The following is a 27,204-nucleotide window of genomic DNA, read 5'->3' as shown; positions in this document are numbered from 1 at the left end:
AAATGGGTGGAAACAATTGATGGATTTACTATCAGGGCATATCCTTGTGAAGCGGCCAAAAAGTCCTCAAAAGAGCATCCAGGTTGCAGGCAATACTGGACACATTTGTAAAAGAATAATTGACATTTGGTTCCAGAAACATTTCGGTAGCCGAAATGTGTAGCAGAAAATTAGAGAAAGTTTTCTGTAGTACAGAGACTTTTGGGATGGAGTGTCTTGTCTAAATATAAATAAACCAAATGTGTCGGAGAAAATATTCGGAAATATATAATATGCATGTTTCCATAGTGTAGTGGTTATCACGTTTGCCTTACACGCAAAAGGTCCACAGTTCGAAACTGGGTGGAAACAAATGTTGTCTTTATACTAACAAGGCATATCCATATAAAGCGGCCAAAAAGTCCTCAAAAGAGCATCCAGGTTGCAGGCAATACTGGACACATTTGTAAAAGAATAATTGACATTTGGTTCCAGAAACATTTCGGTAGCACAAATGTGTAGCAGAAAATTAGAGAAAGTTTTCTGTAGTACAGAGATTTTTGGGATGGAGTGTCTTGTCTATATATAAATTAAACAAATGTGTAGGAGAAAATATTCAGAAACCTCTAATAGGCACGTTTCCATTGTGTAGTTGTTGTCACGTTCGCTTAACACGCGAAAGTTTCCCAGTTCGAAACTGGGTGGAAACATGTGATGGCCTTGTACTATCAAGGAATTTCCTATTGAAGTGGCCAAAAAGTCTTCAAGAGAGTGTCCAATTTTACCAGGTTCCAGGCAATATCAGACACATTTGTAAAAGAATAATTGACATTTGGTTCCAGAAACATTTCGGTAGCACAAATTTGTAGGAGAAAATTAGAGAAAGTTTTCTGTAGTACAGAGATTTTTGGGATTGAGTGTCTTTTCCAAATATAAATAAACCAAATGTGTCGGAGAAAATATTCGAAAACCTCTAATATGCATGTTTCCATAATGTAGTGGTTATCACGTTTGCCTTACACGCAAAAGGTCCCCAGTTCGAAACTGGGTGGAAACAAATGTTGTCTTTATACAAACAAGGCATATCCATATAAAGCGGCCAAAAAGTCCTCAAAAGAGAATCCAGGTTGCAGGCAATACTGGACACATTTGTAAAAGAATAATTGACATTTGGTTCCAGAAACATTTCGGTAGCACAAATTTGTAGGAGAAAATTAGAGAAAGTTTTCTGTAGTACAGAGATTTTTGGGATTGAGCGTCTTGTCTAAATATAAATAAACCAAATGTGTCGGAGAAAATATTCGGAAATTTATAATGGCCAAAAGTCCTCAAGAGAGTGTCCACTTTCACCAGGTGTGAAAACACGTTCGCTTAACAGGCGAAAGTTTCCCAGTTCGAAAATGGGTGGAAACAATTGATGGCTTTTACTATCAGGGCATATCCTTGTGAAGCGGCCAAAAAGTGCTCAAGAAAGCATCCACCTTTACCAGGTTCCAGGCAATATCAAGAAACTTCTAATAGGCACGTTTCCATTGTGTAGTTGTTGTCACGTTCGCTTAACACGTGAAAGTTTCCCAGTTCAAAAATGGGTGGAAACAATTGATGGATTTACTATCAGGGCATATCCTTGTGAAGCGGACAAAAAGTCCTCAAGAAAGCATCCACTTTTACTAGGTTCCAGGCAATATCAGACACATTTGTAAAAGAATAATTGACATTTGGTTCCAGAAACATTTCGGTAGCACAAATTTGTAGGAGAAAATTAGAGAAAGTTTTCTGTAGTACAGAGATTTTTGGGATTGAGCGTCTTGTCTAAATATAAATTAAACAAATGTTTCGGAGAAAATATTCGGAAATTTCTAATATCCATAGTGTAGTGGTTATCACGTCTGCCTTACGCGTGAAAGGTCCCCAGTTCGAAACTTGGTGGAAACAAATGATGTGCTTATACTAACAAGGCATATCCTTGTAAAGTGGCCAAAAGTCCTCAAGAGAGTGTCCACTTTCACCAGGTTCCAGGCAATATCAGACACATTTGTAAAACAATAATTGACATTTGGTTCCAGAAACATTTCGGTAGCAGAAATGTGTAACAGAAAATTCGAGAAAGTTTTCTGTAGTACAGAGATTTTTGGGATGGAGTGTCTTGTCTAAATATAAATTAAACAAATGTGCAGGAGAAAATATTCAGAAACCTCTAATAGGCACGTTTCCATTGTGTAGTTGTTGTCACGTTCGTTTAACAGGCGAAAGTTTCCCAGTTCGAAACTGGGTGGAAACATGTGATGGCCTTAAACTATCAAGGAATTTCCTATTGAAGTGACCAAAAAGTCTTCAAGAGAGTGTCCAATTTTACCAGGTTCCAGGCAATATCAGACACATTTGTAAAAGAATAATTGACATTTGGTTCCAGAAACATTTCGGTAGCAGAAATGTGTAACAGAAAATTCGAGAAAGTTTTCTGTAGTACAGAGATTTTTGGGATGGAGTGTCTTGTCTAAATATAAATTAAACAAATGTGTAGGAGAAAATATTCAGAAACCTCTAATAGGCACGTTTCCATTGTGTAGTTGTTGTCACGTTCGCTTAACAGGCGAAAGTTTCCCAGTTCGAAAATGGGTGGAAACAATAATGGCTTTTACTATCAGGGCATATCCTTGTGAAGCGGCCAAAAAGTCCTCAAAAGAGCATCCAGGTTGCAGGCAATACTGGACACATTTGTAAAAGAATAATTGACATTTGGTTCCAGAAACATTTTGGTAGCCGAAATGTGTAGCAGAAAATTAGAGAAAGTTTTCTGTAGTACAGAGACTTTTGGGATGGGGTGTCTTATTTAAATATAAATTTAACAAATGTGTCGGAGAAAATATTCGGAAATCCTTAATATGCGTGTTTCCATAGTGTAGTGGTTATCACGTTCGCCTAACACGCGAAAGGTCCCCAGTTCGAAACTGGGTGGAAACAAATGATGGCCATATACTAACAAGGCATATCCTTGTGAAGTGGCCAAAAAGTCCTCAAGAGAGTGTCCACTTTTACCAGGTTCCAGGCAATATCGGACACATTTGTAAAAGAATAATTGACATTTGGTTCAAGAAACATTTCGGTAGCACAAATGTGTAGGAGAAAATTAGAGAAAGTTTTCTGTAGTACAAAGATTTTTGGGATGGAGTGTCTTGTCTAAATATAAATTAAACAAATGTGTAGGAGAAAATATTCAGAAACCTCTAATAGGCACGTTTCCATTGTGTAGTTGCTGTCACGTTCGCTTAACACGCGAAAGTTTCCCAGTTCGAAACTGGGTAGAAACATGTGATGGCCTTATACTATCAAGGAATTTCCTATTGAAGTGACCAAAAAGTCTTCAAGAGAGTGTCCACTTTTACCAGGTTCCAGACAATATTAGACACATTTGTAAAAGAATAATTGACATTTGGTTCCAGAAACATTTCGGTAGCAGAAATGTGTAACAGAAAATTCGAGAAAGTTTTCTGTAGTACAGAGATTTTTGGGATGGAGTGTCTTGTCTAAATATAAATTAAACAAATGTGTAGGAGAAAATATTCAGAAACCTCTAATAGGCACGTTTCCATTGTGTAGTTGTTGTCACGTTCGCTTAACAGGCGAAAGTTTCCCAGTTCGAAAATGGGTGGAAACAATAATGGCTTTTACTATCAGGGCATATCCTTGTGAAGCGGCCAAAAAGTACTCAAGATAGCATCCATTTTTTCCAGGTTCAACACAATATCAGACACATTTGTAAAAGAATAATTGACATTTGATTCCAGAAACATTTCGGTAGCAGAAATGTGTAACAGAAAATTCGAGAAAGTTTTCGGTAGTACAGAGATTTTTGGGATGGAGTGTCTTGTCTAAATATAAATTAAACAAATGTGTAGGAGAAAATATTCAGAAACTTCTAATAGGCACGTTTCCATTGTGTAGTTGCTGTCACGTTCGCTTAACACGCGAAAGTTTCCCAGTTCGAAACTGGGTGGAAACATGTGATGGCCTTGTACTATCAAGGAATTTCCTATTGAAGTGACCAAAAAGTCTTCAAGAGAGTGTCCACTTTTACCTGGTTCCAGGCATTATCAGACACATTTGTAAAAGAATAACTGACATTTGGTTCAAGAAACATTTCGGTAGCACAAATGTGTAGCAGAAAATTAGAGAAAGTTTTCTGTAGTACAGAAATTTTTGTGATGGAGTGTCTTTTCCAAATATAAATAAACCAAATGTGTCGGAGAAAATATTCGGAAATTTATAATATGCATGTTTCCATAGTGTAGTGGTTATCACGTTTGCCTTACACGCAAAAGGTCCCCAGTTCGAAACTGGGTGGAAACAAATGTTGTCTTTATACTAACAAGGCATATCCATATAAAGCGGCCAAAAAGTCCTCAAAAGAGCATCCAGGTTGCAGGCAATACTGGACACATTTGTAAAAGAATATTTGACATTTGGTTCCAGAAACATTTCGGTAGCACAAATTTGTAGGAGAAAATTAGAGAAAGTTTTCTGTAGTACAGAGATTTTTGGGATTGAGCGTCTTGTCTAAATATAAATTAAACAAATGTTTCGGAGAAAATATTCGGAAACCTCTAACATCCATAGTGTAGTGGTTATCACGTTTGCCTTACGTGTGAAAGATCCCCAGTTTGAAACTTGGTGGAAACAAATGATGTGCTTATACTAACAAGGCATATCCTTGTAAAGTGGCCAAAAAGTCCTCAAGAGAGTGTCCACTTTTACCAGGTTCCAGGCAATATCAGACACATTTGTAAAATAATAATTGAAATTTGGTTCCAGAAACATTTCGGTAGCACAAATTTGTAGGAGAAAATTAGAGAAAGTTTTCTGTAGTACAGAGATTTTTGGGATGGAGTGTCTTGTCTAAATATAAATTAAACAAATGTTTCGGAGAAAATATTTGGAAACCTCTAATATCCATGTTTCCATAGTGTAGTGGTTATCCCGTCTGCCTTACGTGTGAAAGGTCCCCAGTTCGAAACTTGGTGGAAACAAATGTTGTCTTTATACTAACAAGGCATATCCATATAAAGCGGCCAAAAAGTCCTCAAAAGAGCATCCAGGTTGCAGGCAATACTGGACACATTTGTAAAAGAATAATTGACATTTGGTTCCAGAAACATTTCGGTAGCCGAAATGTGTAGCAGAAAATTAGAGAAAGTTTTCTGTAGTACAGAGATTTTTGGGATGGAGTGTCTTGTCTAAATATAAATTAAACAAATGTGTAGGAGAAAATATTCAGAAACCTCTAATAGGCACGTTTCCATTGTGTAGTTGTTGTCACGTTTGCTTAACAGGCGAAAGTTTCCCAGTTCGAAAATGGGTGGAAACAATTGATGGATTTACTATCAGGGCATATCCTTGTGAAGCGGACAAAAAGTCCTCAAGAAAGCATCCACTTTTACCAGGTTCCAGGCAATATCAGACACATTTGTAAAAGAATAATTGACATTTGGTTCCAGAAACATTTCGGTAGCACAAATGTGTAGCAGAAAATTAGAGAAAGTTTTCTGTAGTACAGAGATTTTTGGGATGGAGTGTCTTGTCTAAATATAAATTTAACAAATGTGTCGGAGAAAATATTCGGAAATCTATACTATGCATGTTTCCATAGTGTAGTGGTTATCACGTTCGCCTAACACGCGAAAGTTTCCCAGTTCGATACTGGGTGGAAACATGTAATGGCCTTATACTATCAAGGAATTTCCTATTGAAGTCACCAAAAAGTCTTCAAGAGAGTGTCCACTTTTACCAGGTTCCAGACAATATTAGACACATTTGTAAAAGAATAATTGACATTTGGTTCAAGAAACATTTCGGTAGCGCAAATGTGTAGGAGAAAATTAGAGAAAGTTTTCTGTAGTACAGAAATTTTTGTGATGGAGTGTCTTTTCCAAATATAAATAAACCAAATGTGTCGGAGAAAATATTCGGAAATTTATAATGGCCAAAAGTCCTCAAGAGAGTGTCCACTTTCACCAGGTGTGAAAACACGTTCGCTTAACAGGCGAAAGTTTCCCAGTTCGAAAATGGGTGGAAACAATTGATGGCTTTTACTATCAGGGCATATCCTTGTGAAGCGGCCAAAAAGTGCTCAAGAAAGCATCCACCTTTACCAGGTTCCAGGCAATATCAAGAAACTTCTAATAGGCACATTTTTTATTGTGTAGTTGTTGTCACGTTCGCTTAACACGTGAAAGTTTCCCAGTTCAAAAATGGGTGGAAACAATTGATGGATTTACTATCAGGGCATATCCTTGTGAAGCGGCCAAAAAGTCCTCAAGAAAGCATCCACTTTTACTAGGTTCCAGGCAATATCAGACACATTTGTAAAAGAATAATTGACATTTGGTTCCAGAAACATTTCGGTAGCACAAATTTGTAGGAGAAAATTAGAGAAAGTTTTCTGTAGTACAGAGATTTTTGGGATTGAGCGTCTTGTCTAAATATAAATTAAACAAATGTTTCGGAGAAAATATTCGGAAATTTCTAACATCCATAGTGTAGTGGTTATCACATCTGCCTTATGCGTGAAAGGTCCCCAGTTCGAAACTTGGTGGAAACAAATGATGTGCTTATACTAACAAGGCATATCCTTGTAAAGTGGCCAAAAGTCCTCAAGAGAGTGTCCACTTTCACCAGGTTCCAGGCAATATCAGACACATTTGTAAAACAATAATTGACATTTGGTTCCAGAAACATTTCGGTAGCACAAATTTGTAGGAGAAAATTAGAGAAAGTTTTCTGTAGTACAGAGATTTTTGGGATTGAGCGTCTTGTCTAAATATAAATTAAACAAATGTTTCGGAGAAAATATTCGGAAATTTCTAATATCCATAGTGTAGTGGTTATCACGTCTGCCTTACGCGTGAAAGGTCCCCAGTTCGAAACTTGGTGGAAACAAATGATGTGCTTATACTAACAAGGCATATCCTTGTAAAGTGGCCAAAAGTCCTCAAGAGAGTGTCCACTTTCACCAGGTTCCAGGCAATATCAGACACATTTGTAAAACAATAATTGACATTTGGTTCCAGAAACATTTCGGTAGCAGAAATGTGTAACAGAAAATTCGAGAAAGTTTTCTGTAGTACAGAGATTTTTGGGATGGAGTGTCTTGTCTAAATATAAATTAAACAAATGTGCAGGAGAAAATATTCAGAAACCTCTAATAGGCACGTTTCCATTGTGTAGTTGTTGTCACGTTCGTTTAACAGGCGAAAGTTTCCCAGTTCGAAACTGGGTGGAAACATGTGATGGCCTTAAACTATCAAGGAATTTCCTATTGAAGTGACCAAAAAGTCTTCAAGAGAGTGTCCAATTTTACCAGGTTCCAGGCAATATCAGACACATTTGTAAAAGAATAATTGACATTTGGTTCCAGAAACATTTCGGTAGCAGAAATGTGTAACAGAAAATTCGAGAAAGTTTTCTGTAGTACAGAGATTTTTGGGATGGAGTGTCTTGTCTAAATATAAATTAAACAAATGTGTAGGAGAAAATATTCAGAAACCTCTAATAGGCACGTTTCCATTGTGTAGTTGTTGTCACGTTCGCTTAACAGGCGAAAGTTTCCCAGTTCGAAAATGGGTGGAAACAATAATGGCTTTTACTATCAGGGCATATCCTTGTGAAGCGGCCAAAAAGTCCTCAAAAGAGCATCCAGGTTGCAGGCAATACTGGACACATTTGTAAAAGAATAATTGACATTTGGTTCCAGAAACATTTTGGTAGCCGAAATGTGTAGCAGAAAATTAGAGAAAGTTTTCTGTAGTACAGAGACTTTTGGGATGGGGTGTCTTATTTAAATATAAATTTAACAAATGTGTCGGAGAAAATATTCGGAAATCCTTAATATGCGTGTTTCCATAGTGTAGTGGTTATCACGTTCGCCTAACACGCGAAAGGTCCCCAGTTCGAAACTGGGTGGAAACAAATGATGGCCATATACTAACAAGGCATATCCTTGTGAAGTGGCCAAAAAGTCCTCAAGAGAGTGTCCACTTTTACCAGGTTCCAGGCAATATCGGACACATTTGTAAAAGAATAATTGACATTTGGTTCAAGAAACATTTCGGTAGCACAAATGTGTAGGAGAAAATTAGAGAAAGTTTTCTGTAGTACAAAGATTTTTGGGATGGAGTGTCTTGTCTAAATATAAATTAAACAAATGTGTAGGAGAAAATATTCAGAAACCTCTAATAGGCACGTTTCCATTGTGTAGTTGCTGTCACGTTCGCTTAACACGCGAAAGTTTCCCAGTTCGAAACTGGGTAGAAACATGTGATGGCCTTATACTATCAAGGAATTTCCTATTGAAGTGACCAAAAAGTCTTCAAGAGAGTGTCCACTTTTACCAGGTTCCAGACAATATTAGACACATTTGTAAAAGAATAATTGACATTTGGTTCCAGAAACATTTCGGTAGCAGAAATGTGTAACAGAAAATTCGAGAAAGTTTTCTGTAGTACAGAGATTTTTGGGATGGAGTGTCTTGTCTAAATATAAATTAAACAAATGTGTAGGAGAAAATATTCAGAAACCTCTAATAGGCACGTTTCCATTGTGTAGTTGTTGTCACGTTCGCTTAACAGGCGAAAGTTTCCCAGTTCGAAAATGGGTGGAAACAATAATGGCTTTTACTATCAGGGCATATCCTTGTGAAGCGGCCAAAAAGTACTCAAGATAGCATCCATTTTTTCCAGGTTCAACACAATATCAGACACATTTGTAAAAGAATAATTGACATTTGATTCCAGAAACATTTCGGTAGCAGAAATGTGTAACAGAAAATTCGAGAAAGTTTTCGGTAGTACAGAGATTTTTGGGATGGAGTGTCTTGTCTAAATATAAATTAAACAAATGTGTAGGAGAAAATATTCAGAAACTTCTAATAGGCACGTTTCCATTGTGTAGTTGCTGTCACGTTCGCTTAACACGCGAAAGTTTCCCAGTTCGAAACTGGGTGGAAACATGTGATGGCCTTGTACTATCAAGGAATTTCCTATGTGAAGTGACCAAAAAGTCTTCAAGAGAGTGTCCACTTTTACCTGGTTCCAGGCATTATCAGACACATTTGTAAAAGAATAACTGACATTTGGTTCAAGAAACATTTCGGTAGCACAAATGTGTAGCAGAAAATTAGAGAAAGTTTTCTGTAGTACAGAAATTTTTGTGATGGAGTGTCTTTTCCAAATATAAATAAACCAAATGTGTCGGAGAAAATATTCGGAAATTTATAATATGCATGTTTCCATAGTGTAGTGGTTATCACGTTTGCCTTACACGCAAAAGGTCCCCAGTTCGAAACTGGGTGGAAACAAATGTTGTCTTTATACTAACAAGGCATATCCATATAAAGCGGCCAAAAAGTCCTCAAAAGAGCATCCAGGTTGCAGGCAATACTGGACACATTTGTAAAAGAATATTTGACATTTGGTTCCAGAAACATTTCGGTAGCACAAATTTGTAGGAGAAAATTAGAGAAAGTTTTCTGTAGTACAGAGATTTTTGGGATTGAGCGTCTTGTCTAAATATAAATTAAACAAATGTTTCGGAGAAAATATTCGGAAACCTCTAACATCCATAGTGTAGTGGTTATCACGTTTGCCTTACGTGTGAAAGATCCCCAGTTTGAAACTTGGTGGAAACAAATGATGTGCTTATACTAACAAGGCATATCCTTGTAAAGTGGCCAAAAAGTCCTCAAGAGAGTGTCCACTTTTACCAGGTTCCAGGCAATATCAGACACATTTGTAAAATAATAATTGAAATTTGGTTCCAGAAACATTTCGGTAGCACAAATTTGTAGGAGAAAATTAGAGAAAGTTTTCTGTAGTACAGAGATTTTTGGGATGGAGTGTCTTGTCTAAATATAAATTAAACAAATGTTTCGGAGAAAATATTTGGAAACCTCTAATATCCATGTTTCCATAGTGTAGTGGTTATCCCGTCTGCCTTACGTGTGAAAGGTCCCCAGTTCGAAACTTGGTGGAAACAAATGTTGTCTTTATACTAACAAGGCATATCCATATAAAGCGGCCAAAAAGTCCTCAAAAGAGCATCCAGGTTGCAGGCAATACTGGACACATTTGTAAAAGAATAATTGACATTTGGTTCCAGAAACATTTCGGTAGCCGAAATGTGTAGCAGAAAATTAGAGAAAGTTTTCTGTAGTACAGAGATTTTTGGGATGGAGTGTCTTGTCTAAATATAAATTAAACAAATGTGTAGGAGAAAATATTCAGAAACCTCTAATAGGCACGTTTCCATTGTGTAGTTGTTGTCACGTTTGCTTAACAGGCGAAAGTTTCCCAGTTCGAAAATGGGTGGAAACAATTGATGGATTTACTATCAGGGCATATCCTTGTGAAGCGGACAAAAAGTCCTCAAGAAAGCATCCACTTTTACCAGGTTCCAGGCAATATCAGACACATTTGTAAAAGAATAATTGACATTTGGTTCCAGAAACATTTCGGTAGCACAAATGTGTAGCAGAAAATTAGAGAAAGTTTTCTGTAGTACAGAGATTTTTGGGATGGAGTGTCTTGTCTAAATATAAATTTAACAAATGTGTCGGAGAAAATATTCGGAAATCTATACTATGCATGTTTCCATAGTGTAGTGGTTATCACGTTCGCCTAACACGCGAAAGTTTCCCAGTTCGATACTGGGTGGAAACATGTAATGGCCTTATACTATCAAGGAATTTCCTATTGAAGTCACCAAAAAGTCTTCAAGAGAGTGTCCACTTTTACCAGGTTCCAGACAATATTAGACACATTTGTAAAAGAATAATTGACATTTGGTTCAAGAAACATTTCGGTAGCGCAAATGTGTAACAGAAAATTCGAGAAAGTTTTCTGTAGTACAGAAATTTTTGTGATGGAGTGTCTTTTCCAAATATAAATAAACCAAATGTGTCGGAGAAAATATTCGGAAATTTATAATGGCCAAAAGTCCTCAAGAGAGTGTCCACTTTCACCAGGTGTGAAAACACGTTCGCTTAACAGGCGAAAGTTTCCCAGTTCGAAAATGGGTGGAAACAATTGATGGCTTTTACTATCAGGGCATATCCTTGTGAAGCGGCCAAAAAGTGCTCAAGAAAGCATCCACCTTTACCAGGTTCCAGGCAATATCAAGAAACTTCTAATAGGCACATTTTTTATTGTGTAGTTGTTGTCACGTTCGCTTAACACGTGAAAGTTTCCCAGTTCAAAAATGGGTGGAAACAATTGATGGATTTACTATCAGGGCATATCCTTGTGAAGCGGCCAAAAAGTCCTCAAGAAAGCATCCACTTTTACTAGGTTCCAGGCAATATCAGACACATTTGTAAAAGAATAATTGACATTTGGTTCCAGAAACATTTCGGTAGCACAAATTTGTAGGAGAAAATTAGAGAAAGTTTTCTGTAGTACAGAGATTTTTGGGATTGAGCGTCTTGTCTAAATATAAATTAAACAAATGTTTCGGAGAAAATATTCGGAAATTTCTAACATCCATAGTGTAGTGGTTATCACATCTGCCTTATGCGTGAAAGGTCCCCAGTTCGAAACTTGGTGGAAACAAATGATGTGCTTATACTAACAAGGCATATCCTTGTAAAGTGGCCAAAAGTCCTCAAGAGAGTGTCCACTTTCACCAGGTTCCAGGCAATATCAGACACATTTGTAAAACAATAATTGACATTTGGTTCCAGAAACATTTCGGTAGCAGAAATGTGTAACAGAAAATTCGAGAAAGTTTTCTGTAGTACAGAGATTTTTGGGATGGAGTGTCTTGTCTAAATATAAATTAAACAAATGTGCAGGAGAAAATATTCAGAAACCTCTAATAGGCACGTTTCCATTGTGTAGTTGTTGTCACGTTCGCTTAACAGGCGAAAGTTTCCCAGTTCGAAAATGGGTGGAAACAATAATGGCTTTTACTATCAGGGCATATCCTTGTGAAGCGGCCAAAAAGTCCTCAAAAGAGCATCCAGGTTGCAGGCAATACTGGACACATTTGTAAAAGAATAATTGACATTTGGTTCCAGAAACATTTCGGTAGCCGAAATGTGTAGCAGAAAATTAGAGAAAGTTTTCTGTAGTACAGAGACTTTTGGGATGGAGTGTCTTGTCTAAATATAAATAAACCAAATGTGTCGGAGAAAATATTCGGAAATATATAATATGCATGTTTCCATAATGTAGTGGTTATCACGTTTGCCTTACACGCAAAAGGTCCCCAGTTCGAAACTGGGTGGAAACAAATGTTGTCTTTATACTAACAAGGCATATCCATATAAAGCGGCCAAAAAGTCCTCAAAAGAGCATCCAGGTTGCAGGCAATACTGGACACATTTGTAAAAGAATAATTGACATTTGGTTCCAGAAACATTTCGGTAGCACAAATGTGTAGCAGAAAATTAGAGAAAGTTTTCTGTAGTACAGAGATTTTTGGGATGGAGTGTCTTGTCTATATATAAATTAAACAAATGTGTAGGAGAAAATATTCAGAAACTTCTAATAGGCACGTTTCCATTGTGTAGTTGCTGTCACGTTCGCTTAACACGCGAAAGTTTCCCAGTTCAAAACTGGGTGGAAACATGTGATGGCCTTGTACTATCAAGGAATTTCCTATTGAAGTGACCAAAAAGTCTTCAAGAGAGTGTCCAATTTTACCAGGTTCCAGGCAATATCAGACACATTTGTAAAAGAATAATTGACATTTGGTTCCAGAAACATTTCGGTAGCACAAATTTGCAGGAGAAAATTAGAGAAAGTTTTCTGTAGTACAGAGATTTTTGGGATTGAGTGTCTTTTCCAAATATAAATAAACCAAATGTGTTGGAGAAAATATTCGAAAATCTCTAATATGCATGTTTCCATAGTGTAGTGGTTATCACGTTTGCCTTACACGCAAAAGGTCCCCAGTTCGAAACTGGGTGGAAACAAATGTTGCCTTTATACTAACAAGGCATATCCATATAAAGCGGCCAAAAAGTCCTCAAAAGAGCATCCAGGTTGCAGGCAATACTGGACACATTTGTAAAAGAATAATTGACATTTGGTTCCAGAAACATTTCGGTAGCACAAATTTGTAGGAGAAAATTAGAGAAAGTTTTCTGTAGTACAGAGATTTTTGGGATTGAGCGTCTTGTCTAAATATAAATTAAACAAATGTTTCGGAGAAAATATTCGGAAATTTCTAATATCCATAGTGTAGTGGTTATCACGTCTGCCTTACGCGTGAAAGGTCCCCAGTTCGAAACTTGGTGGAAACAAATGATGTGCTTATACTAACAAGGCATATCCTTGTAAAGTGGCCAAAAGTCCTCAAGAGAGTGTCCACTTTCACCAGGTTCCAGGCAATATCAGACACATTTGTAAAACAATAATTGACATTTGGTTCCAGAAACATTTCGGTAGCAGAAATGTGTAACAGAAAATTCGAGAAAGTTTTCTGTAGTACAGAGATTTTTGGGATGGAGTGTCTTGTCTAAATATAAATTAAACAAATGTGCAGGAGAAAATATTCAGAAACCTCTAATAGGCACGTTTCCATTGTGTAGTTGTTGTCACGTTCGCTTAACAGGCGAAAGTTTCCCAGTTCGAAACTGGGTGGAAACATGTGATGGCCTTATACTATCAAGGAATTTCCTATGTGAAGTGACCAAAAAGTCTTCAAGAGAGTGTCCAATTTTACCAGGTTCCAGGCAATATCAGACACATTTGTAAAAGAATAATTGACATTTGGTTCCAGAAACATTTCGGTAGCAGAAATGTGTAACAGAAAATTCGAGAAAGTTTTCTGTAGTACAGAGATTTTTGGGATGGAGTGTCTTGTCTAAATATAAATTAAACAAATGTGTAGGAGAAAATATTCAGAAACCTCTAATAGGCACGTTTCCATTGTGTAGTTGTTGTCACGTTCGCTTAACAGGCGAAAGTTTCCCAGTTCGAAAATGGGTGGAAACAATAATGGCTTTTACTATCAGGGCATATCCTTGTGAAGCGGCCAAAAAGTCCTCAAAAGAGCATCCAGGTTGCAGGCAATACTGGACACATTTGTAAAAGAATAATTGACATTTGGTTCCAGAAACATTTCGGTAGCAGAAATGTGTAGCAGAAAATTAGAGAAAGTTTTCTGTAGTACAGAGACTTTTGGGATGGGGTGTCTTATTTAAATATAAATTTAACAAATGTGTCGGAGAAAATATTCGGAAATCCCTAATATGCGTGTTTCCATAGTGTAGTGGTTATCACGTTCGCCTAACACGCGAAAGGTCCCCAGTTCGAAACTGGGTGGAAACAAATGATGGCCATATACTAACAAGGCATATCCTTGTGAAGTGGCCAAAAAGTCCTCAAGAGAGTGTCCACTTTTACCAGGTTCCAGGCAATATCGGACACATTTGTAAAAGAATAATTGACATTTGGTTCAAGAAACATTTCGGTAGCACAAATGTGTAGGAGAAAATTAGAGAAAGTTTTCTGTAGTACAAAGATTTTTGGGATGGAGTGTCTTGTCTAAATATAAATTAAACAAATGTGTAGGAGAAAATATTCAGAAACCTCTAATAGGCACGTTTCCATTGTGTAGTTGCTGTCACGTTCGCTTAACACGCGAAAGTTTCCCAGTTCGAAACTGGGTAGAAACATGTGATGGCCTTATACTATCAAGGAATTTCCTATTGAAGTGACCAAAAAGTCTTCAAGAGAGTGTCCACTTTTACCAGGTTCCAGACAATATTAGACACATTTGTAAAAGAATAATTGACATTTGGTTCCAGAAACATTTCGGTAGCACAAATTTGTAGGAGAAAATTAGAGAAAGTTTTCTGTAGTACAGAGATTTTTGGGATTGAGCGTCTTGTCTAAATATAAATTAAACAAATGTTTCGGAGAAAATATTCGGAAACCTCTAACATCCATAGTGTAGTGGTTATCAGGTTTGCCTTACGTGTGAAAGGTCCCCAGTTTGAAACTTGGTGGAAACAAATGATGTGCTTATACTAACAAGGCATATCCTTGTAAAGTGGCCAAAAAGTCCTCAAGAGAGTGTCCACTTTTACCAGGTTCCAGGCAATATCAGACACATTTGTAAAATAATAATTGAAATTTGGTTCCAGAAACATTTCGGTAGCACAAATTTGTAGGAGAAAATTAGAGAAAGTTTTCTGTAGTACAGAGATTTTTGGGATAGAGCGTCTTGTCTAAATATAAATTAAACAAATGTTTCGGAGAAAATATTTGGAAACCTCTAATATCCATGTTTCCATAGTGTAGTGGTTATCCCGTCTGCCTTATGCGTGAAAGGTCCCCAGTTCGAAACTTGGTGGAAACAAATGATGTGCTTATACTAACAAGGCGTATCCTTGTAAAGTGGCCAAAAGTCCTCAAGAGAGTGTCCACTTTCACCAGGTTCCAGGCAATATCAGACACATTTGTAAAACAATAATTGACATTTGGTTCCAGAAACATTTCGGTAGCAGAAATGTGTAACAGAAAATTCAAGAAAGTTTTCTGTAGTACAAAGATTTTTGGGATGGAGTGTCTTGTCTAAATACAAATTAAACAAATGTGTAGGAGAAAATATTCAGAAACCTCTAATAGGCACGTTTCCATTGTGTAGTTGTTGTCACATTCGCTTAACAGGTGAAAGTTTCCCAGTTCGAAAATGGGTGGAAACAATAATGGCTTTTACTATCAGGGCATATCCTTGTGAAGCGGCCAAAAAGTCCTCAAGAAAGCATCCATTTTTTCCAGGTTCTACACAATATCAGACACATTTGTAAAAGAATAATTGACATTTGGTTCCAGAAACATTTCGGTAGCAGAAATGTGTAACAGAAAATTCGAGAAAGTTTTCTGTAGTACAGAGATTTTTGGGATGGAGTGTCTTGTCTAAATATAAATTAAACAAATGTGTAGGAGAAAATATTCAGAAACTTCTAATAGGCACGTTTCCATTGTGTAGTTGCTGTCAAGTTCGCTTAACACGCGAAAGTTTCCCAGTTCGAAACTGGGTGGAAAAATGTGATGGCCTTGTACTATCAAGGAATTTCCTATTGAAGTTACCAAAAAGTCTTCAAGAGAGTGTCCACTTTTACCAGGTTCCAGGCAATATCAGACACATTTGTAAAAGAATAATTGACATTTGGTTCAAGAAACATTTCGGTAGCACAAATGTGTAGCAGAAAATTAGAGAAAGTTTTCTGTAGTACAGAAATTTTTGTGATGGAGTGTCTTTTCCAAATATAAATAAACCAAATGTGTCGGAGAAAATATTCGGAAATTTATAATATGCATGTTTCTATAGTGTAGTGGTTATCACGTTTGCATTACACGCAAAAGGTCCCCAGTTCGAAACTGGGTGGAAACAAATGTTGTCTTTATACTAACAAGGCATATCCATATAAAGCGGCCAAAAAGTCCTCAAAAGAGAATCCAGGTTGCAGGCAATACTGGACACATTTGTAAAAGAATAATTGACATTTGGTTCCAGAAACATTTCGGTAGCACAAATGTGTAGCAGAAAATTAGAGAAAGTTTTCTGTAGTACAGAGATTTTTGGGATGGAGTGTCTTGTCTAAATATAAATTAAACAAATGTGTAGGAGAAAATATTCAGAAACTTCTAATAGGCACGTTTCCATTGTGTAGTTGCTGTCACGTTCGCTTAACACGCGAAAGTTTCCCAGTTCGAAACTGGGTGGAAACATGTGATGGCCTTGTACTATCAAGGAATTTCCTATTGAAGTGACCAAAAAGTCTTCAAGAGAGTGTCCACTTTTACCAGGTTCCAGGCAATATCAGACACATTTGTAAAAGAATAATTGACATTTGGTTCAAGAAACATTTCGGTAGCACAAATGTGTAGCAGAAAATTAGAGAAAGTTTTCTGTAGTACAGAAATTTTTGTGATGGAGTGTCTTTTCCAAATATAAATAAACCAAATATGTAGGAGAAAATATTCGGAAATTTATAATATGCATGTTTCTATAGTGTAGTGGTTATCATGTTTGCATTACACGCAAAAGGTCCCCAGTTCGAAACTGGGTGGAAACAAATGTTGTCTTTATACTAACAAGGCATATCCATATAAAGCGGCCAAAAAGTCCTCAAAAGAGAATCCAGGTTGCAGGCAATACTGGACACATTTGTAAAAGAATAATTGACATTTGGTTCCAGAAACATTTAGGTAGCACAAATGTGTAGCAGAAAATTAGAGAAAGTTTTCTGTAGTACAGAGATTTTTGGGATGGAGTGTCTTGTCTAAATATAAATTAAACAAATGTGTAGGAGAAAATATTCAGAAACCTCTAATAGGCACGTTTCCATTGTGTAGATGGTTGTCACGTTCGCTTAACACGTGAAAGTTTCCCAGTTCAAAAATGGGTGGAAACAATTGATGGCATTTACTATCAGGGCATATCCTTGTGAAGCGGCCAAAAAGTCCTCAAGAAAGCATCCACTTTTACCAGGTTCCAGGCAATATCAGACACATTTGTAAAAGAATAATTGACATTTGGTTCCAGAAACATTTCGGTAGCACAAATGTGTAGCAGAAAATTAGAGAAAGTTTTCTGTAGTACAGAGATTTTTGGGATGGAGTGTCTTGTCTAAATATAAATTAAACAAATGTGTAGGAGAAAATATTCAGAAACCTCTAATAGGCACGTTTCCATTGTGTAGTTGTTGTCAAGTTCGCTTAACACGCGAAAGTTTCCCAGTTCGAAACTGGGTGGAAACATGTGATGGCCTTGTACTATCAAGGAATTTCCTATTGAAGTGGCCAAAAAGTCTTCAAGAGAGTGTCCAATTTTACCATGTTCCAGGCAATATCAGACACATTTGTAAAAGAATAATTGACATTTGGTTCCAGAAACATTTCGGTAGCACAAATTTGTAGGAGAAAATTAGAGAAAGTTTTCTGTAGTACAGAGATTTTTGGGATTGAGTGTCTTTTCCAAATATAAATAAACCAAATGTGTCGGAGAAAATATTCGGAAATTTCTAATATCCATAGTGTAGTGGTTATCACGTCTGCCTTACGCGTGAAAGGTCCCCAGTTCGAAACTTGGTGGAAACAAATGATGTGCTTATATTAACAAGGCATATCCTTGTAAAGTGGCCAAAAGTCCTCAAGAGAGTGTCCACTTTCACCAGGTTCCAGGCAATATCAGACACATTTGTAAAACAATAATTGACATTTGGTTCCAGAAACATTTCTGTAGCAGAAATGTGTAACAGAAAATTCGAGAAAGTTTTCTGTAGTACAGAGATTTTTGGGATGGAGTGTCTTGTCTAAATATAAATTAAACAAATGTGTAGGAGAAAATATTCAGAAACCTCTAATAGGCACGTTTCCATTGTGTAGTTGTTGTCACGTTCGCTTAACAGGCGAAAGTTTCCCAGTTCGAAAATGGGTGGAAACAATAATGGCTTTTACTATCAGGGCATATCCTTGTGAAGCGGCCAAAAAGTCCTCAAGAAAGCATCCATTTTTTCCAGGTTCTACACAATATCAGACACATTTGTAAAAGAATAATTGACATTTGGTTCCAGAAACATTTCGGTAGCAGAAATGTGTAACAGAAAATTCGAGAAAGTTTTCGGTAGTACAGAGATTTTTGGGATGGAGTGTCTTGTCTAAATATAAATTAAACAAATGTGTAGGAGAAAATATTCAGAAACTTCTAATAGGCACGTTTCCATTGTGTAGTTGCTGTCACGTTCGCTTAACACGCGAAAGTTTCCCAGTTCGAAACTGGGTGGAAACATGTGATGGCCTTGTACTATCAAGGAATTTCCTATTGAAGTGACCAAAAAGTCTTCAAGAGAGTGTCCACTTTTAACCAGGTTCCAGGCAATATCAGACACATTTGTAAAAGAATAATTGACATTTGGTTCCAGAAACATTTCGGTAGCACGAAATGTGTAGCAGAAAATTAGAGAAAGTTTTCTGTAGTACAGAGATTTTTGGGATGGAGTGTCTTGTCTAAATATAAATTTAACAAATGTGTCGGAGAAAATATTCGGAAATGTTCTAATATGCATGTTTCCATAGTGTAGTGGTTATCACGTTCGCCTAACACGTGAAAGGTCCCCAGTTCGAAACTGGGTGGAAACAAATGCTGTCCTTATACTAACAAGGCATATCCTTATAAAGTGGCCAAAAAGTCCTCAAAAGAGCATCCAGGTTCCAGGCAATACTAGACACATTTGTAAAAGAATAATTGACATTTGGTTCCAGAAACATTTCGGTAGCACAAATTTGTAGGAGAAAATTAGAGAAAGTTTTCTGTAGTACAGAGATTTTTGGGATTGAGCGTCTTTTCCAAATATAAATAAACCAAATGTGTCGGAGAAAATATTCGAAAATCTCTAATATGCATGTTTCCATAGTGTAGTGGTTATCACGTTCGCCTAACACGTGAAAGGTCCCCAGTTCGAAACTGGGTGGAAACAAATGCTGTCCTTATACTAACAAGGCATATCCTTGTAAAGTGGCCAAAAAGTCCTCAAGAAAGAGCCACTTTACCAGGTTCCAGGCAATATCTAGACACATTTGTAAAAGAATAATTGACATTTGGTTCCAGAAACATTTCGGTAGCACAAATTTGTAGGAGAAAATTAGAGAAAGTTTTCTGTAGTACAGAGATTTTTGGGATTGAGCGTCTTGTCTAAATATAAATTAAACAAATGTTTCGGAGAAAATATTCGGAAATTTCTAATATCCATAGTGTAGTGGTTATCACGTCTGCCTTACTCGTGAAAGGTCCCCAGTTCGAAACTTGGTGGAAACAAATGATGTGCTTATACTAACAAGGCATATCCTTGTAAAGTGGCCAAAATGTCTTCAAGAGAGTGTTCACTTTTACCAGGTTCCAGGCAATATCGGACACATTTGTAAAACAATAATTGACATTTGGTTCAAGAAACATTTCGGTAGCACAAATGTGTAGCAGAAAATTAGAGAAAGTTTTCTGTAGTACAGAAATTTTTGTGATGGATTGTCTTTTCCAAATATAAATAAACCAAATGTGTCGGAGAAAATATTCGGAAATTTATAATGGCCAAAAGTCCTCAAGAGAGTGTCCACTTTCACCAGGTGTGAAAACACGTTCGCTTAACAGGTGAAAGTTTCCCAGTTCGAAAATGGGTGGAAACAATTGACGGCGTTTACTATCAGGGCATATCCTTGTGAAGCGGCCAAAAAGTCCTCAAGAAAGCATCCACCTTTACCAGGTTCCAGGCAATATCAAGAAACTTCTAATAGGCACGTTTCCATTGTGTAGTTGTTGTCACGTTCGCTTAACACGTGAAAGTTTCCCAGTTCAAAAATGGGTGGAAACAATAATGGCTTTTACTATCAGGGCATATCCTTGTGAAGCGGCCAAAAAGTCCTCAAAAGAGCATCCAGGTTGCAGGCAATACTGGACACATTTGTAAAAGAATAATTGACATTTGGTTCCAGAAACATTTTGGTAGCACAAATTTGTAGGAGAAAATTAGTGAAAGTTTTCTGTAGTACAGAGATTTTTGGGATTGAGTGTCTTGTCTAAATATAAATTAAACAAATGTGTCGGAGAAAATATTCGGAAACCTCTAATAGCATGTTTCCATAGTGTAGTGGTTATCATGTTTGCCTATACGTGTGAAAGGTCCCCAGTTTGAAACTTGGTGGAAACAATTGGTGGCTTTTACTATCAGGGCATATCCTTGTGAAGCGGCCAAAAACTCCTCAAGAAAGCATCCACCTTTACCAGGTTCCAGGCAATATCAGACACATTTGTAAAAGAATAATTGACATTTGGTTCCAGAAACATTTCGGTAGCACGAAATGTGTAGCAGAAAATTAGAGAAAGTTTTCTGTAGTACAGAGACTTTTGGGATGGAGTGTCTTGTCTAAATATAAATTTAACAAATGTGTCGGAGAAAATATTCGAAAATCTCTAATATGCATGTTTCCATAGTGTAGTGGTTATCACATTCGCCTAACACGCGAAAGGTCCCCAGTTCGAAACTGGGTGGAAACAAATGCTGTCCTTATACTAACAAGGCATATCCTTATAAAGTGGCCAAAAAGTCCTCAAAAGAGCCACTTTACCAGGTTCCAGGCAATATCAGACACATTTGTAAAAGAATAATTGACATTTGGTTCCAGAAACATTTCGGTAGCACAAATGTGTAGCAGAAAATTAGAGAAAGTTTTCTGTAGTACAGAGATTTTTGGGATGGAGTGTCTTGTCTATATATAAATTAAACAAATGTGTAGGAGAAAATATTCAGAAACCTCTAATAGGCACGTTTCCATTGTGTAGTTGTTGTCACGTTCGTTTAACAGGCTAAAGTTTCCCAGTTCGAAACTGGGTGGAAACATGTGATGGCCTTAAACTATCAAGGAATTTCCTATTGAAGTGACCAAAAAGTCTTCAAGAGGGTGTCCAATTTTACCAGGTTCCAGGCAATATCAGACACATTTGTAAAAGAATAATTGACATTTGGTTCCAGAAACATTTCGGTAGCAGAAATGTGTAACAGAAAATTCGAGAAAGTTTTCTGTAGTACAGAGATTTTTGGGATGGAGTGTCTTGTCTAAATATAAATTAAACAAATGTGTAGGAGAAAATATTCAGAAACCTCTAATAGGCACGTTTCCATTGTGTAGTTGTTGTCACGTTCGCTTAACAGGCGAAAGTTTCCCAGTTCGAAAATGGGTGGAAACAATAATGGCTTTTACTATCAGGGCATATCCTTGTGAAGCGGCCAAAAAGTCCTCAAAAGAGCATCCAGGTTGCAGGCAATACTGGACACATTTGTAAAAGAATAATTGACATTTGGTTCCAGAAACATTTCGGTAGCCGAAATGTGTAGCAGAAAATTAGAGAAAGTTTTCTGTAGTACAGAGACTTTTGGGATGGGGTGTCTTATTTAAATATAAATTTAACAAATGTGTCGGAGAAAATATTCGGAAATCCCTAATATGCGTGTTTCCATAGTGTAGTGGTTATCACGTTCGCTTAACACGCGAAAGTTTCCCAGTTCGAAACTGGGTGGAAACATGTGATGGCCTTATACTATCAAGGAATTTCCTATTGAAGTGACCAAAAAGTCTTCAAGAGAGTGTCCACTTTTACCAGGTTCCAGACAATATTAGACACATTTGTAAAAGAATAATTGACATTTGGTTCCAGAAACATTTCGGTAGCAGAAATGTGTAACAGAAAATTCGAGAAAGTTTTCTGTAGTACAGAGATTTTTGGGATGGAGTGTCTTGTCTAAATATAAATTAAACAAATGTGTAGGAGAAAATATTCAGAAACCTCTAATAGGCATGTTTCCATTGTGTAGTTGTTGTCACGTTCGCTTAACAGGCGAAAGTTTCCCAGTTCGAAAATGGGTGGAAACAATAATGGCTTTTACTATCAGGGCATATCCTTGTGAAGCGGCCAAAAAGTCCTCAAGATAGCATCCATTTTTTCCAGGTTCTACACAATATCAGACACATTTGTAAAAGAATAATTGACATTTGATTCCAGAAACATTTCGGTAGCAGAAATGTGTAACAGAAAATTCGAGAAAGTTTTCGGTAGTACAGAGATTTTTGGGATGGAGTGTCTTGTCTAAATATAAATTAAACAAATGTGTAGGAGAAAATATTCAGAAACTTCTAATAGGCACGTTTCCATTGTGTAGTTGCTGTCACGTTCGCTTAACACGCGAAAGTTTCCCAGTTCGAAACTGGGTGGAAACATGTGATGGCCTTGTACTATCAAGGAATTTCCTATTGAAGTGACCAAAAAGTCTTCAAGAGAGTGTCCACTTTTACCAGGTTCCAGGCAATATCAGACACATTTGTAAAAGAATAATTGACATTTGGTTCAAGAAACATTTCGGTAGCACAAATGTGTAGCAGAAAATTAGAGAAAGTTTTCTGTAGTACAGAGATTTTTGGGATTGAGTGTCTTTTCCAAATATAAATAAACCAAATGTGTCAGAGAAAATATTCGGAAATTTATAATATGCATGTTTCCATAGTGTAGTGGTTATCACGTTTGCCTTACACGCAAAAGGTCCCCAGTTCGAAACTGGGTGGAAACAAATGTTGTCTTTATACTAACAAGGCATATCCATATAAAGCGGCCAAAAAGTCCTCAAAAGAGCATCCAGGTTGCAGGCAATACTGGACACATTTGTAAAAGAATAATTGACATTTGGTTCCAGAAACATTTAGGTAGCACAAATGTGTAGCAGAAAATTAGAGAAAGTTTTCTGTAGTACAGAGATTTTTGGGATGGAGTGTCTTGTCTAAATATAAATTAAACAAATGTGTAGGAGAAAATATTCAGAAACCTCTAATAGGCACGTTTCCATTGTGTAGATGTTGTCACGTTCGCTTAACACGTGAAAGTTTCCCACTTCAAAAATGGGTGGAAACAATTGATGGATTTACTATCAGGGCATATCCTTGTGAAGCGGCCAAAAAGTCCTCAAGAAAGCATCCACTTTTACCAGGTTCCAGGCAATATCAGACACATTTGTAAAAGAATAATTGACATTTGGTTCCAGAAACATTTCGGTAGCACAAATGTGTAGCAGAAAATTAGAGAAAGTTTTCTGTAGTACAGAGATTTTTGGGATGGAGTGTCTTGTCTATATATAAATTAAACAAATGTGTAGGAGAAAATATTCAGAAACCTCTAATAGGCACGTTTCCATTGTGTAGTTGTTGTCAAGTTCGCTTAACACGCGAAAGTTTCCCAGTTCGAAACTGGGTGGAAACATGTGATGGCCTTGTACTATCAAGGAATTTCCTATTGAAGTGGCCAAAAAGTCTTCAAGAGAGTGTCCAATTTTACCATGTTCCAGGCAATATCAGACACATTTGTAAAAGAATAATTGACATTTGGTTCCAGAAACATTTCGGTAGCAGAAATGTGTAACAGAAAATTCGAGAAAGTTTTCTGTAGTACAGAGATTTTTGGGATGGAGTGTCTTGTCTAAATATAAATTAAACAAATGTGTAGGAGAAAATATTCGGAAATTTATAATGGCCAAAAGTCCTCAAGAGAGTGTCCACTTTCACCAGGTGTGAAAACACGTTCGCTTAACAGGCGAAAGTTTCCCAGTTCGAAAATGGGTGGAAACAATTGACGGCGTTTACTATCAGGGCATGTCCTTGTGAAGCGGCCAAAAAGTCCTCAAGAAAGCATCCACCTTTACCAGGTTCCAGGCAATATCAAGAAACTTCTAATAGGCACGTTTCCATTGTGTAGTTGTTGTCACGTTCGCTTAACACGTGAAAGTTTCCCAGTTCAAAAATGGGTGGAAACAATAATGGCTTTTACTATCAGGGCATATCCTTGTGAAGCGGCCAAAAAGTCCTCAAAAGAGCATCCAGGTTGCAGGCAATACTGGACACATTTGTAAAAGAATAATTGACATTTGGTTCCAGAAACATTTTGGTAGCACAAATTTGTAGGAGAAAATTAGTGAAAGTTTTCTGTAGTACAGAGATTTTTGGGATTGAGCGTCTTGTCTAAATATAAATTAAACAAATGTTTCGGAGAAAATATTCGGAAACCTCTAATCAGTTTCCATAGTGTAGTGGTTATCACGTTTGCCTTACGTGTGAAAGGTCCCCAGTTTGAAACTTGGTGGAAACAATTGATGGCTTTTACTATCAGGGCATATCCTTGTGAAGCGGCCAAAAAGTCCTCAAGAAAGCATCCACTTTTACCAGGTTCCAGGCAATATCAGACACATTTGTAAAAGAATAATTGACATTTGGTTCCAGAAACATTTCGGTAGCACGAAATGTGTAGCAGAAAATTAGAGAAAGTTTTCTGTAGTACAGAGACTTTTGGGATGGGGTGTCTTATTTAAATATAAATTTAACAAATGTGTCGGAGAAAATATTCGGAAATCTCTAATATGCATGTTTCCATAGTGTAGTGGTTATCACGTTCGCCTAACACGCGAAAGGTCCCCAGTTCGAAACTGGGTGGAAACAAATGATGGCTATATACTAACAAGGCATATCCTTGTGAAGTGGCCAAAAACTCCTCAAGAAAGCATCCACTTTTACCAGGTTCCAGGCAATATCGGACACATTTGTAAAAGAATAATTGACATTTGGTTCCAGAAACATTTCGGTAGCACAAATGTGTAGCAGAAAATTAGAGAAAGTTTTCTGTAGTACAGAGATTTTTGGGATGGAGTGTCTTGTCTAAATATAAATTTAACAAATGTGTTGGAGAAAATATTCGAAAATCTCTAATATGCATGTTTCCATAGTGTAGTGGTTATCACATTCGCCTAACACGCGAAAGGTCCCCAGTTCGAAACTGGGTGGAAACAAATGCTGTCCTTATACTAACAAGGCATATCCTTATAAAGTGGCCAAAAAGTCCTCAAAAGAGCATCCACTTTACCAGGTTGCAGGCAATATCTGGACACATTTGTAAAAGAATAATTGACATTTGGTTCCAGAAACATTTAGGTAGCACAAATGTGTAGCAGAAAATTAGAGAAAGTTTTCTGTAGTACAGAGATTTTTGGGATGGAGTGTCTTGTCTAAATATAAATTAAACAAATGTGTAGGAGAAAATATTCAGAAACCTCTAATAGGCACGTTTCCATTGTGTAGATGGTTGTCACGTTCGCTTAACACGTGAAAGTTTCCCACTTCAAAACTGGGTGGAAACAATTGATGGCATTTACTATCAGGGCATATCCTTGTGAAGTGGCCAAAAAGTCCTCAAGAAAGCATCCACTTTTACCAGGTTCCAGGCAATATCAGACACATTTGTAAAAGAATAATTGATATTTGGTTCCAGAAACATTTCGGTAGCACAAATGTGTAGCAGAAAATAAAAGAAAGTTTTCTGTAGTACTGTGATTTTTGGGATGGAGTGTCTTGTTTAAATATAAATTAAACAAATCTGTCGGAGAAAATGTTCGAAAAGCTCAAAAACGCACGTTTCCGTAGTGTAGTGTTTATCACATTCGCCTAACGCGCGAAAGGTCCCTAGTTCGAAACTGGGTGGAAACAAATGCTGTCCTTATACTAACAAGGCATATCCTTATAAAGTGGCCAAAAAGTCCTCAAAAGAGCATCCAGGTTGCAGGCAATACTGGACACATTTGTAAAAGAATAATTGACATTTGGTTCCAGAAACATTTAGGTAGCACAAATGTGTAGCAGAAAATTAGAGAAAGTTTTCTGTAGTACAGAGATTTTTGGGATGGAGTGTCTTGTCTAAATATAAATTAAACAAATGTGTAGGAGAAAATATTCAGAAACCTCTAATAGGCACGTTTCCATTGTGTAGATGGTTGTCACGTTCGCTTAACACGTGAAAGTTTCCCACTTCGAAAATGGGTGGAAACAATTGATGGCATTTACTATCAGGGCATATCCTTGTGAAGCGGCCAAAAAGTCCTCAAGAAAGCATCCACTTTTACCAGGTTCCAGGCAATATCAGACACATTTGTAAAAGAATAATTGACATTTGGTTCCAGAAACATTTCGGTAGCACAAATGTGTAGCAGAAAATTAGAGAAAGTTTTCTGTAGTACAGAGATTTTTGGGATGGAGTGTCTTGTCTATATATAAATTAAACAAATGTGTAGGAGAAAATATTCAGAAACCTCTAATAGGCACGTTTCCATTGTGTAGTTGTTGTCAAGTTCGCTTAACACGCGAAAGTTTCCCAGTTCGAAACTGGGTGGAAACATGTGATGGCCTTGTACTATCAAGGAATTTCCTATTGAAGTGGCCAAAAAGTCTTCAAGAGAGTGTCCAATTTTACCATGGTTCCAGGCAATATCAGACACATTTGTAAAAGAATAATTGACATTTGGTTCCAGAAACATTTCGGTAGCAGAAATGTGTAACAGAAAATTCGAGAAAGTTTTCTGTATTACAGAGATTTTTGGGATGGAGTGTCTTGTCTAAATATAAATTAAACCAAATGTGTAGGAGAAAATATTCGGAAATTTATAATGGCCAAAAGTCCTCAAGAGAGTGTCCACTTTCACCAGGTGTGAAAACACGTTCGCTTAACAGGCGAAAGTTTCCCAGTTCGAAAATGGGTGGAAACAATTGACGGCGTTTACTATCAGGGCATGTCCTTGTGAAGCGGCCAAAAAGTCCTCAAGAAAGCATCCACCTTTACCAGGTTCCAGGCAATATCAAGAAA

General features: G+C 37.1%; 21 non-coding genes across 21 annotated transcripts; all 21 read left to right on the top strand.

Annotated features, from left to right (window-relative positions):
* Window positions 1-278: 278 nt before the first annotated feature.
* trnav-uac (transfer RNA valine (anticodon UAC)) lies at window positions 279-351 on the top strand. The gene has a single exon. It is a non-coding gene; the product is annotated as a tRNA-Val (tRNA).
* Window positions 352-963: 612 nt separating this feature from the next.
* On the top strand, window positions 964-1,036 carry trnav-uac (transfer RNA valine (anticodon UAC)). The gene has a single exon. It is a non-coding gene; the product is annotated as a tRNA-Val (tRNA).
* A 1,834-nt stretch (window positions 1,037-2,870) lies between these two features.
* Window positions 2,871-2,943, top strand: trnav-aac (transfer RNA valine (anticodon AAC)). The gene has a single exon. It is a non-coding gene; the product is annotated as a tRNA-Val (tRNA).
* A 1,313-nt stretch (window positions 2,944-4,256) lies between these two features.
* On the top strand, window positions 4,257-4,329 carry trnav-uac (transfer RNA valine (anticodon UAC)). The gene has a single exon. It is a non-coding gene; the product is annotated as a tRNA-Val (tRNA).
* Window positions 4,330-5,616: 1,287 nt separating this feature from the next.
* trnav-aac (transfer RNA valine (anticodon AAC)) lies at window positions 5,617-5,689 on the top strand. The gene has a single exon. It is a non-coding gene; the product is annotated as a tRNA-Val (tRNA).
* Window positions 5,690-7,871: 2,182 nt separating this feature from the next.
* trnav-aac (transfer RNA valine (anticodon AAC)) lies at window positions 7,872-7,944 on the top strand. Its single transcript has one exon. It is a non-coding gene; the product is annotated as a tRNA-Val (tRNA).
* Window positions 7,945-9,258: 1,314 nt separating this feature from the next.
* Window positions 9,259-9,331, top strand: trnav-uac (transfer RNA valine (anticodon UAC)). Its single transcript has one exon. It is a non-coding gene; the product is annotated as a tRNA-Val (tRNA).
* A 1,287-nt stretch (window positions 9,332-10,618) lies between these two features.
* trnav-aac (transfer RNA valine (anticodon AAC)) lies at window positions 10,619-10,691 on the top strand. The gene has a single exon. It is a non-coding gene; the product is annotated as a tRNA-Val (tRNA).
* Window positions 10,692-12,188: 1,497 nt separating this feature from the next.
* On the top strand, window positions 12,189-12,261 carry trnav-uac (transfer RNA valine (anticodon UAC)). Its single transcript has one exon. It is a non-coding gene; the product is annotated as a tRNA-Val (tRNA).
* Window positions 12,262-12,873: 612 nt separating this feature from the next.
* On the top strand, window positions 12,874-12,946 carry trnav-uac (transfer RNA valine (anticodon UAC)). The gene has a single exon. It is a non-coding gene; the product is annotated as a tRNA-Val (tRNA).
* A 1,287-nt stretch (window positions 12,947-14,233) lies between these two features.
* trnav-aac (transfer RNA valine (anticodon AAC)) lies at window positions 14,234-14,306 on the top strand. The gene has a single exon. It is a non-coding gene; the product is annotated as a tRNA-Val (tRNA).
* Window positions 14,307-16,304: 1,998 nt separating this feature from the next.
* trnav-uac (transfer RNA valine (anticodon UAC)) lies at window positions 16,305-16,377 on the top strand. The gene has a single exon. It is a non-coding gene; the product is annotated as a tRNA-Val (tRNA).
* A 612-nt stretch (window positions 16,378-16,989) lies between these two features.
* Window positions 16,990-17,062, top strand: trnav-uac (transfer RNA valine (anticodon UAC)). The gene has a single exon. It is a non-coding gene; the product is annotated as a tRNA-Val (tRNA).
* Window positions 17,063-19,054: 1,992 nt separating this feature from the next.
* Window positions 19,055-19,127, top strand: trnav-aac (transfer RNA valine (anticodon AAC)). The gene has a single exon. It is a non-coding gene; the product is annotated as a tRNA-Val (tRNA).
* Window positions 19,128-19,392: 265 nt separating this feature from the next.
* On the top strand, window positions 19,393-19,465 carry trnav-aac (transfer RNA valine (anticodon AAC)). Its single transcript has one exon. It is a non-coding gene; the product is annotated as a tRNA-Val (tRNA).
* Window positions 19,466-20,963: 1,498 nt separating this feature from the next.
* On the top strand, window positions 20,964-21,036 carry trnav-aac (transfer RNA valine (anticodon AAC)). The gene has a single exon. It is a non-coding gene; the product is annotated as a tRNA-Val (tRNA).
* A 953-nt stretch (window positions 21,037-21,989) lies between these two features.
* trnav-aac (transfer RNA valine (anticodon AAC)) lies at window positions 21,990-22,062 on the top strand. The gene has a single exon. It is a non-coding gene; the product is annotated as a tRNA-Val (tRNA).
* A 966-nt stretch (window positions 22,063-23,028) lies between these two features.
* On the top strand, window positions 23,029-23,101 carry trnav-uac (transfer RNA valine (anticodon UAC)). Its single transcript has one exon. It is a non-coding gene; the product is annotated as a tRNA-Val (tRNA).
* Window positions 23,102-24,940: 1,839 nt separating this feature from the next.
* Window positions 24,941-25,013, top strand: trnav-aac (transfer RNA valine (anticodon AAC)). Its single transcript has one exon. It is a non-coding gene; the product is annotated as a tRNA-Val (tRNA).
* Window positions 25,014-25,287: 274 nt separating this feature from the next.
* trnav-aac (transfer RNA valine (anticodon AAC)) lies at window positions 25,288-25,360 on the top strand. Its single transcript has one exon. It is a non-coding gene; the product is annotated as a tRNA-Val (tRNA).
* A 621-nt stretch (window positions 25,361-25,981) lies between these two features.
* Window positions 25,982-26,054, top strand: trnav-aac (transfer RNA valine (anticodon AAC)). The gene has a single exon. It is a non-coding gene; the product is annotated as a tRNA-Val (tRNA).
* Window positions 26,055-27,204: the final 1,150 nt, after the last annotated feature.

Source organism: Myxocyprinus asiaticus, chromosome 19, assembly GCF_019703515.2.
Source record: "Myxocyprinus asiaticus isolate MX2 ecotype Aquarium Trade chromosome 19, UBuf_Myxa_2, whole genome shotgun sequence".
Taxonomy (NCBI): Eukaryota; Metazoa; Chordata; class Actinopteri; order Cypriniformes; family Catostomidae; genus Myxocyprinus; species Myxocyprinus asiaticus.
This window is presented reverse-complemented; position numbering and strand designations above follow the sequence as displayed.